This window comes from Cibotium barometz, chromosome 5 (assembly GCF_041138505.1).
Source record: "Cibotium barometz isolate CiBa-2024 chromosome 5, ASM4113850v1, whole genome shotgun sequence".
Classification (NCBI taxonomy): domain Eukaryota; kingdom Viridiplantae; phylum Streptophyta; class Polypodiopsida; order Cyatheales; family Cibotiaceae; genus Cibotium; species Cibotium barometz.
Window position 1 is genome coordinate 25,876,018 of NC_141050.1, and position 12,296 is coordinate 25,888,313.

Sequence of the window (12,296 nt, forward strand, 5' to 3'; positions counted from 1 at the left end):
CATCACTTAGCATGTTGACCTCAACATTCAAAGACAGTCTTATTTTCTAAATTCACTAGAAGTTATATTGTGGGCATTCTCTAGATAAATTTCTTTTATCTATAGCCTGCATGTTTTGATGAGGGTAATCTCATCGGCATTTTCACTTGTTGAAATCTCTTTCTTTAGAGTTCAAACAAGTTTATCTTGTTGTGTTCGGATAAGGAAATTTGGATTCTTCCTTTGTTGGCATTTCTTTCTCTAGTTCCGTACTTTAGGTGATTTACACAATCAACCTGATAGGTTTACGGATGGACATATGTGACTCATCTAGACGTTGATGACTCTATGTTGATATGGGTAACTCGAGACGTCGATTATTCCATATGCAGATGTGGGTATGTCGGGGCGCCGATGAATCCCTGGTTTCTACTGTTATAATGCCATGCTTTCCTACTTTATTCCGAAAGGTTTACAACGAAAAAGTTACTTTGAATGTGAATTGTTCTGATCATCCGCAGTAGTCTGATGGGCAAACAGAGTGTATGAATCAGATTGTAGAGGATATGCTTCGTGTATGTCTCTAGAAAATCATCATATTGGAAAATATTTCAATGATGGAATTTACCTATAACAGTTTTAAATTTACGGCTATTATTTTAGTCCATGCATACTTATGTATGGGTATTAACCCAGGGCACCTATTGATGTCGGTCTCTTAAGGACATCGAGCTTGATGCATCGAGGGATTTCTTGCGAGATATGCAGGCAATTCTGACCAGGTAATTCTGACCGAAGCTCGGGATTCTATCAGGAGTGCTCATGATAGGGCATGGTTTTATGCTGATAGAGGACGCTCATCTTGGTCTTTTGAACCAGGAGCGTTGGTTTATTTTAATGTTCCTAAAGATTCTCAGACTTTGTCAATGGAAAAATGCTCGAATTTATCTCCTAGATATTGTGGTCCATTTCGAGTTATATATCGGATTGGCACGGTTGCGTATGAACTAAAACTACCTCCAATTGTTAGAGTTCATCCAGTCTTTCATATTGATAGATTGAAAGGGAAACTGGGAGGTGAGGATGACACAGTTACTCCTCAAGAACTCGTTGAAGTCGATGAATTATCCTATGTTCCACATGAAATTGATAAGGTACTTGAATTCAGGGAAAGGAAACTTTGTAGTTGACTAATCTCTGAGGTTAAAATAAGGTGGAAAGATAGGGAAATTGAGAATTCGACTTGGGAGTCGGTTGAGATTGTTCAGCGCAGTTCTCCTTCTTTTCATTGCAAGAGTGCAATGTTTTGAGAGAGGGGAAGTATGTTATATGTACATTATGTGTGCTATGTTATATACACATTATGTGTGCATATACTAGGAGGCTAACCCACATTAGGCTTGTGAGCATGGGAGCATGGGAACAAGCTCTAGTGGAGCATGGGTTAGGACTAACCTTAAGGTTTAAGGTTAGGGTCAGGCATCCAAGGGTCACACATGAGGAATGGAAAGTCAAGAGTCACTTGAGGGCCCTCCTATATAATAGGGGCATGGGGCACACTCAAGGGAGCTTGGGGGCTTGGAGGCTAGGAAGCTTGAGGCTTATGCTATGGTCTCTTGTGTAGAGATCCATATCTACTCATCTACCATTTCACACTTTAGCTACATGCTATTGGATTGGAGTTATACCTCTTGATGGTATGGGACATCAAGATAGAGGTATGATGTATTTCATTTATTATTCATGTGTGCATCCCTTGGGCTCGGGGGTGGTTGGGTGGTTGAGTTTATGCCTGATTTATGCATGTTTATGCATAACAATTATCTAGAGAGATCTTAGGGTTTTAACAAACAAGTGTTGTTTTTGGTAAATTTGTGTTGCAGACAAGATGTCGAATGATGGAATAAACCAGATTGTTGCAGAGAAGCTTGACAAGAACAACTTCCATTCTTGGAGATTTAGATTAATAAAATTCCTGATGGGAAATGGTTACTGGGACTACATTGAAAGTGAACATGAGGAGGCACCAAAGATATCGGAGATTAATCCAACTGCTGCACAATCATATGTAATAGAATTTAGGGATTGAAATCAAGGAGCAAGCAAAGTCATGTATTGGCTTTCTATTAGCATACAGGACACTATGATTGGGCATATACAGGATGGTAAGTCAGCTACGGAGGCATGGGACACCTTGGTGAAGCTGTATGAAACCAACACCAAGGCACGAAAGTTCAGTTGAAGAATGAGCTTCATACTATTATGGAAAAGAAAAATATGTATGTGAATGATTATGCCTTGAAGATCAAGGGCATTGTGGAATCCCTTGCATCAATTGGTGTTTCTGTTGATGATGATGATAAGGTGGAAGTGTGTCTACATGGTCTCGGGCCACAATACAAGGTGTTCAATGTTGCCATATATATAGGCAGTGATGTGTGTGAACACACTTAGGACCACCGGGGCACTTTTTCCCTTGTTAATTAGGAGGTTTTTTCCCCCGGCTTGTATACACGCCCATCCTTCTAGGGCTAACTTATCTTTATACATTGACACAATCTAATACATTGTGTTGTGTGCATTCTTGCTTCTTCTTCTCCAAGCTTTGTGTGCTTTCTTGCAACCCTAATTCCAACAATTGGTATCAGAGCAGGCATCGGCTCCCAGGGCTACGCCGCTAGCACCCTCCGACTCATGTTCTCCGATTGAGGTGAGCTTTCACGAGCGCTTGCAGGTCCCGATACTCTGCAGATTAGCCCATAGGGCCTTGCGTTCTAAGAAATTGCATTTGAGGTCGTTTCGGGCTCCGTTTTTGCATTACAAGTTCTGTACATGTGTTTTCGTCATTTTGTGCAAAAATTTTGACAGTGCAGTTTTTTGCAAAACAAGCATACGTATTCTATTGTGGACCGTGCTACATAGCACGAGTTGTTTTCTGTTCAGTCTTTGCTTCATTACAGGTAGCTTTTGCATTAGTTTCAATCAATTGGCCATGGCTGATAACAGCAATGATGTATTTCGCATGTTGTCTGCTCTGATGACAAATTGGACGGAGACAGCAACTACCCACTTTGGGCATACATGATGCAGCATGTTTTGGTTGCAAAAGGAGTGTGGAACATTGTGCAGGATATGGATGTACATCCAGGTTCTGTGGATGTAGGATCTGTTGTGAGGATGTTGAAGGTTCTAGCAGCTCTACTGTTGCTGTTGTTTTACCCACTGCTGAACAAGCTCGTTGGGATGGTAAAGATGCGCAGGCTCATGCCTTGATTGCACTTTCTGTCAAACGTAACATCACTCCACATATTCGTTCAGCTAAAACAGCAAAACAGGCTTGGGATATTCTAGCTGGTTTGTATGCAGGTCGTAACGAGGTAAAAATCTCTTACTTGCGTAAAGAGATAGAATCAAAGATTATGCAGAAAGATGATGACATGAATGTTTTTCTTGCTGAGATTAAAGATCTCAAGGAATAGTTGATTTCTGCAGGTGAGATTATTCCTGATCATTCTCTTGTGCAGACTGTTCTTGATGCTTTACCTGAGTCATATCAGACTTTTGCTTCCACGTGGAGACTTGTTACTAAGGATAGACCTGATGTTGTCAAGTATGATACTTTAGTCAACAAGCTCTTGCAAGAAGCGCAGTCCAGGCAAAACAGGGCGCTAGGCAGCGTGCAGTTGATCAGGCATTTATTACTGCCCAGTAGAGAAGAAGTGGTAAGGCAGCCCCTTCCACTGTTTCTTTTCCTATTAGTAGGTCTGCAACTTCTTCTCCTTCCACAGGTAGCAACAATAGGTCTGAGAAGGCTCTTGATAAAGGCAAGAAAAAAATCAGGTGCAACTATTGTAAGGCAACTGATCATGTCATTAAGAATTGCCCTAAACTAAAGGCTAAAGAGGCAAAGAAGAAAGAGTCAAATGCAGCCACAGTTGCTTCTACAAATGCAAATTCTGCAAATGTTGTGCAGGATACAGAATGGGCGTTTAGCGTGTATTGCCAGTTTGACCCATCTGTACATGATGCATAGTTGGCAGTTTCTGTTGACTCTGATGTATGGTATTTTGACAGTGGTGCTACAAAGCACATTACCTCGCATCATGATATGTTCACTTGTCTTGAGGCTGTCCCTAATGGGAATACTGTCATGTGCCAATAATGCTTCTTACCCAGTGAAGGGCGTTGGTAAAATTATGCTTACTGCTGCAAATGGCAACGCTTTCACACTTTTTTCAGATGCTTTGTATGTGCCAGGGATAAAGAAGAATCTATTGTCTATCTCTGCGCTTGCCAGACTTGGACTTGTAGTTAAATTTATGGATGACAGATGTACTGCTCATGATTTGACTTCTAGTGATATGATTATTGCATCTGGCACCTTGTTTCGTGGGCTGTATAGGCTCAATTCTTATGACAAGTGTGTGGAAGATTCAGCAAATGCAGTTTCTGATGAAAAGGCAGTTTCAGATGCAAAACTATGGCATGCTCGTTTTGGTCATCTGAACTTTGCTAGTTTGCTGCGTTTGGAGAGATTTGATATGGTTGCTTCATTGCCCCCTCTTGAGGCACCATTGAAACATGTTTGTGAAGGCTGTATTTTGGGCAAAATGCAGCGTTCTGCGTTTCCAAAGGATGGTTTTGTGCGGGCCACTCGCAAATTGCAACTTGTACATAGTGATGTATGTGGGCCTATGCAAACTCCGTCATTTGGTAAACACTTGTACTTCGTGACTTTCATTGATGATTACTCAAGGCATGCATGGGTATATCCACTGAAGGCAAAGTTCGAAGTGTTTTTGTGCCTCAAACAATTTTTGCTTATGGCTAAAAATGTATCCAATTGTATTGTGGGCACCCTCCATTGTTCTGATCGAGGGGGGGAGTACATGTCTAAAGAGTTTGATGCATTTCTGGCTAGTCATGGGATAAAACACCAATGTACAGTGCCGTATACCCCTCAACATAATGGTGTTGCTGAGAGGAAAAACAGGTCACTTATGGAGATGGCACGATGTATGGTCAAGAGCCAAGCTTTGCCACATGCGTTTTGGCTTGAGGCTGTCATGTGTGCTGCATATGTACTCAACAGGTGTCCCACTAAGGCCTTGCAGTCTGTTACTCCATACGAAGCTTGGCATGGCAGGAAGCCTTCTATTGGTCACTTGCGTGTCTTTGGTTGCTTGGCCTATGCTTTAGTGCCTGTGCAACAACGTAGAAAATTGGATGATAAGGCTGTCAAATGCATTTTTGTTGGTTACAGTGCTGAGAGCAAGGGTTATAGATTGTATCATCCGCAGTCAAAGCGTATCTTGATTAGTCGAGATGTTGTTTTTGTGGAAGATGCTGTGCAGCCTTTGTTATCATGTACCAAAGAGACAGGTGTGAGCTCACGGGATGTATTTGATACGTTGTTGCCTCTGTTTACAGGTGGGAATTCAAATGTAAGTCCTAATGAGGCAAATATTCAACCTATGCAGATTTCAAACGACATCATAGATCAGCCTATTTCTGATGCAGATTTACAGGATGTAATTTATGAGGATAGGGCTGAAAATGAGCAGGCTAGAGGTATGCCTAAATGGCTGGTGCAAACCTTGCGTGATAGTAAAATTGATGCACCTATTTCTAGTCGTACTCGTTCAGGTTTTCAGCATGCCTTTTATGCATCAGATTGTTTTGCTTTGGCTGTGTCTAGTATGTGTGACGAGGAAGAACCTCTTTCATTTGATGAGGCACAAAAATTAGAAAATTCGTTGGCTGCAATGCAAAGTGAATATGATGCTATAATGAAGAATGGTACATGGTCTTTGTGTGATTTGCCTATTGGTAAAAAGGTCATTGGGTGTAAGTGGGTTTTTAAGTTGAAACGAAAGCCAGATGGCAGTGTTGATCGCTATAAGGCTAGACTTGTTGCAAAGGGTTATGCTCAAGAAAAGGGCATTGATTTTGATGAGACCTTTGCTCCCACTTGTCGTATGACTACCATTCGTAGCATTTGTGCATTGGTAGCTCATAATGGTTGGAATGTACATCAGTTGGACATAAAGACTGCGTTCTTGAATGGAGATTTGCATGAGGAGGTGTATGTATTGCAGCCTCGTGGTTTTGTTCAAAGAGGGCAGGAAAACAAAGTGTGCAGGTTGAAAAAGGCTTTGTATGGTTTAAAGCAAGCTCCACGAGCTTGGTATGAAAAGATACATGCATATTTGACTGCACATGGTTTTCAGAATAGTCCAACAGAAAGCACTTTGTATGTTAAACGTGTGGATGATGTACATCTAATCATTGCTCTCTATGTCGATGACATGCTGCTCACAGGACCAAATGAGAGTCATATTGCTGATTTTAAGGCTGATTTGAATGCCTCTTTTGAGATGTCACATTTGGGACATTTGCATCATTATTTGGGGATACAATTTAAGCAATGTGATGGAGGTATTGCTTTGTGTCAGACAAAGTATATTGAGACATTGTTGCGGAGATTTGGCCTTGAAGACTGCAAGCCTATTGCTACTCCAATGGAGACAGGTTTGAAGTTGAGTCTTCATGATGCTGGAGATCACTTTAATGTCACACTCTATCAGACAGCTGTTGGTTGCCTCATTTATGTATGCATTACGAGGCCGGACATTCAGTTTGCAGTCTCACAGGTGAGCAAGTTTATGCATAGCCCAGGGTCTCAGCATTGGAAGGCAGTTAAATGCATCTTTCGCTACTTGAGTGGCACCATACATCTTGAATTGTTTTATCCCAAGGGGGGATCGTTGCCGCCAGATTTACATGCTTTTTCGGACTCAGATTGGGCTGGTTGCTATGACACAAGAGAGTGTCCACAAGTGGTTTTTGTTTCATGCTTGGTAGCTCATGCATATCTTGGTTGAGTAAGAAGCAACCTACTGTGGCCACTTCTAGTTGTGAAGTTGAGTACAGGGTAGCTTTCACAGCTACCCTACGGTTGAGTGTGTGTGGCTCAGACGGCTTATGGTGACTTGGGTGTTGGACAGGAGTCTGTCACCTCTATCTACACTGACAGTCAGAGCGCATTGGCAGTTGTGAGAAACCCAGTTTTTCATGCTCGCACAAAGCGTATTGAGGTGCATTATCACTATGTCAGGGAGAGACTCTCAGCAGAGGAGAGATCAGCTTGGCATATGTGCCAAAACAGGACAACCTCACCGATCTTTTCACAAAGGCGCTTCCTCGTGATGAGAAGTTTGAAGCTTTTCGCAAAGCTTTGGGCTTGCTCCCCTTTGTGGACTGATCTACTTCGGGCATGGCACTTCCCTATACATGAGTGCCAGCTCTCGTTTCACACCATCACTCCCAGGGGGAATTTGTTGCCATATATATAGGCAGTGATGTGTGTGAACACACTTAGGATCGCCACGGCACTTTTTCCCTCCTTAGGAGGTTTTTTCTCTCGGCTTGTATATACGCCCAGCCTTCTAGGGCTAACTTATCTTTGTACATTGACACAATCTAATACACTGTGTGTTGTGTGCATTCTTGCTTCTTCTTCTCCAAGCTTTGTGTGCTTTCCTGCAACCCTAATTCCAACATTCAAGACGTCTATCCAAAGTCGGGAGAACATTCCCAACTTCACAGATTTGGTGTCAATGCTGATCATTGAAGAGAAGAATTTGGGTGAAGATCAACAGTCTTCACAAAATAAAAACAGTTTAGAGCAGCAGGCCTTCTACATAAGTTTAGGTAGAGGACGAGGTATAGGTTGTGGACGTGGCCAAGGTGGTGGCTGAACATGTAATCAAAATTATGGTCAGAACAGCAATAGTCCCAGGATTCGCCAGCAACAACACACATGTGGAAGAGGCCAATTTAGACGCAGGGGGAGTCAAAGAGGTCGTGGTAATTGGCAAAGGCAGCATAATGATACACGAGGCTATTTTTACTGTGGTCAGCATGGACATGTGCAGAGGCAGATTGCTATAAGAAACAGAGTGACATGCGAAATGGAAAAGTGCAGCAAAAAAACTAAGCACCCTCTAGCAGAAATAATGAGGATAATGAGAGGTCGTTTGTTATGCAACAGGTAATTAATGCTGTGTCTGGAAATGATGTAGCAGCATGTAAGGATGATGTATTGTATGTTGATTCAGGTGCTTCGAACCACAAGACAAGTCATGGTGAGTGGTTCAAGGAAATGAAGAGTCTTGAAAGACCAGGTTTTGTTGAAACAAGGGATGATACTGCTCATCCGATTGCCCATATTGGAGATATGCCATTGTCTAGCAGGATGGTAAGGTGAAGTACTTTGCAGATGTACTTCATATTCCAAACATTACAAAGAATCTGGTTTCAGTTGGCCAGATAATTGAGCAGGGTTTGCATGTCCAATTTAACCCTAATGGCTGCTATGTAAAAGACTTTAAAGATAAGTGCAAGTTGGTTGCAAAAGACTACAGAATGGGCATAATGTTTACATTGAATGTAAAGTGAGTGTTGCAATGTTTTCAAATGGTTCAGGAGTTGTTGTAGATACACACATTTGGCATGAGAATCAGGCATGTAAATGTACAAAGAATGAAGTATATGCAGACTAAAGAAATTGTGATAAGGCTGCCTAAGTTAAAGGTTGAAGGTATGCAGACTAAAGAAATTGTGATAAGGCTGCCTAAGTTTAAGGTTGAAGGTATGTAGAAAGTATGTGAAGCATGTCAATTTGGAAAGCAAACAAAGCATGTATTTCCACATGACAGAAATGTGAGTAGGAATGTACTAGATGTTGTGCATTCAGATGTATGGGGCCCTGCGAAGACTATGTCTATGGGTGGCTGCAGGTACTACATAACATTCTCATGATGACCACATGAGGAAAGTGTGGGTGTATTTCATATGAAGGAGAAGGGTGACGTGTTCACTCATTTTCAGAATTTCAGAGTGATGGTTGAAAAACAGACAGGAAAGCATGTGAAGTGCCTAAGGTCAGATAGAGGAGGAGAATACTTGTCTAATGAGTTCTCTGAATTCTTGCAAAAGAATGGCATTCAGAGATAATTTACATATAGATACACTCGACAGCAAAATGGATTTGCTGAGCGAAAAAATAGGTACATTGCAGAGATAGCACGAGCATTGATGGCAGAGAAGAATATGCTGCATAGCCATTCGGTTGTAGCAATTTATATCATGAACAGGACTCCTACTATAGCCATACATGATGTAACGCCAAAGGAGAAGTTTACTAACAAGAAACCTGATTTGTCTCACTTGAAAGTTTTTGGATGTAATGCATATGTGCATGTGCCAGATGAGTTGCGTACTAAGCTGGATCCAAAGGTAGAAAATTGTGTCTTTATTAGGTATTCCCTTGAGCAAAAGGGATATAGAGGCTATAATCCTGCTACACGTGAGTTGAGGGTAAGCATGGATGTGTTTGATGAGATGAGATGAGATGCTGCTGGGGCTGATGTAAGTGGAAACGTGGTTGCACAGAATGCAAGTCAGCAATCACAGTCATTGAGTGGACCAAGAGAGTCCTCATCTAGTGGTTCTGTTGATAGACCATGGAGTGGCAGGCTGCATCATAATACTAGTCCTGGAAATGTAGTTGGTAACATCACATAAAGGCAAAGAGAAAGTGATTGAGCCCCTTGGTATGCCTGATATTTCTGCAGGGCATTCTCTTGTTGATGGAGAGTCTAGAGGCTCGGAGATGAGCCAGCTTGGAATTCCAGCAAACAAGGACACCTGTTGTGTGAAGAAGGCTATGGAAGCCATGAATGCAAAGTTATGGAGATCTGGAAGAGTCGAAAACCTTGTGCAGAGGTTGACTTATGATGGTTATGTGGCACATCACTATGCTTATATGGCAAAAGTTGTGCAGGTTGTAGAACCCACATGTTTTGATGAGGCTATTTGAAACATGTGTTGGGAGAAAGCTATGGATGAGGAGATGGATGTATTGTATGGAAATGAGACTTGGGATTTCATTGCTTAGAGGCAAGAAAGCTATTGGTTGTAAGTGGGTGTATAAGGTGAAACATAACAATGATGGTAGCATAAGCAGGTCCAAGGCCATAATGGTAGCCAAAGGATATGCAGAGACACATGGGATTGATTATGAGGAGACATTTGCCCCAATTGCAAAGATGGCAACTGTGAGAGCTGTGATTGTGGTGGTTGCAGCTAAAGGCTGGTTTTTACATCATATGGATGTAAAAATGCATTCTTGCATGGTGACTGTGAGAGCTGTGATTGTGGTGGTTGCAGCTAAAGGCTGGTTTTTACATCATATGGATGTAAAAATGCACTCTTGCATGGTGACTTGCAAGAAGAAGTGTATATGGATCAGCCACCTGGTTTTGAGGATACAGGTCACCCGGAGTATGTATGTAAGCTTCGTAAGGCCTTGTATGGGCTGAAGCAAGCTCCATGAGCATGGCATGATAAGATTGCTGAGTATCTTGTCACTATTGGTTTTCATATGGCAGATGCAGATCACTCTTTATATGTGCACAAGAGTGATAAGGGTATTGTGCTCATCACCATTTATGTAGATGATCTTATTGTTGGGGGTGACAACTTGGATGAGATTAAGCATGTGAAAAGTCTGAGATGAAGGATTTAGGAGATCTGCACTACTTTTTGGGAATTGAGGTCATTCGCACACATGATGGTATTTGGTTGTCACAGAGACAATATGTATTGGACATGTTGTCCAAGTATGGGATGGCTGATTATAAGTCAATCTCGGTGCCATTAGATAAAAATGGCAAGCTTAGTGCGGATGCAAATTATGTGTTGGAGGATCCCACTATATACCGGAAGATTGTGGGGAGTTTGATCTACAAGATCAACAGGCCAGATTTCAGTTACATTGTTGGCTTAGAGAGCCAGTTTATGCAGGTTCCGTGCAAACCACATCTTGACAGTGTGCGACGCACACTTTGGTATTTGAGGGCCACCGTTGATTATATGCCTTGTTTTATGCAGCATGTGTACCATTGGAGCTATATGTGTACACATATGTAGATTGGGCAGGTAGCATCTCCAGACAGGAGATCTACTAGTGGATTTATGTTTTCATTGGGGAGTGTTGCTGTGACATGGAGCAGCAAGAAGTAGCCCACAGTTGCCTTGTCGAGTATAGAGGCAGAGTACAGAGGAACTGTAGTGGCAGCGTGTGAGGTAGCCAGATTACGCAAGCTACTTACTAATTTGGGGTTGCATGTGGAGAGAAAGGTTGTCATATATTGTGACAATCTTAGCAGTATACAATTGGCCAGAAACCTAGTTTTCCATGCGGTGCGGACGAAACACATTGAGGTACATTACCACTTTATCAGGGAGAGAGTTTTGGCAGCAGGCGACATCGACTTGGCCTACATTCAGTTTTCCATGCGTGGATGAAACACATTGAGGTACATTACCACTTTATCAGGGAGAGAGTCTTGGCAGGCGACCTCGACTTGGCCTACATCAGCACATAGGATCCCTTCACGAAGGCCTTGGGAGCTAAGAAGCTCCCTAGATTTTGAGATATGCTTGGAGTTCATGAGCTGGAGTTGAGCTTGAGGGGGAGTGTTGAGATATCAAGCTCAACATGAGCTGACACTCACGAGGCGCCTGCATGACTGTTCGACATTTATATCACTGGCGAGTTTGCTAGTTGGCACCGACATATCTTCGCCAGAGATTCTACAACTGGACTACACCGACTAGTCCACACCTACCCACTCCACTTAGTGTGTTCACATTATGGACCACTTGTATATAGTCTCTATTATGTGTGTTAGTCACTTTATCTTCTTTGTAGACCTCTTTTGTTGTGTGAAAAAGAAGAATTTTCAGCCTCTCACCTTGTGTGTTCTCTTCTAGGGTTTGTGTGAGTATGTGTGTGCATGCAAGAGCTCAAGCTCTCTTCTCCCCTACATCTTTTCAAAAGAGACTCAAGGTAGGTCCAGGGATTCAATCCCCTCACCCCCCAGGGAAAAGGGAGAAATGGGAAGAATAAAAGATAGCAATCCTCATGATCATCCTCTCTTATAATGTCAAGGGTATCTCTGACCCAAACAAAGCAGCCATCATTAAGCAGTGGATTAGGGACCTCAAGTGCCCCCCAACAATTATAATCTAAGGAAATGAGTTGTATAGTAGGCTCAACATGATCTCCAGTAGCCAGACATGGTACTTCACTGACCATGAGCAAGGCAGTGGAGGTTGTGCCCTAGGCATCTCAAATTCTCTGAGTCACTTAGTGGAAAACATCTCTTGTAGCCCTTGCAATAGATGGGTGACTGCTGAATTGGGCAGCCATTTTCAGTGCACCTTTGTCTCCCTTTGTGCAGTAGGTG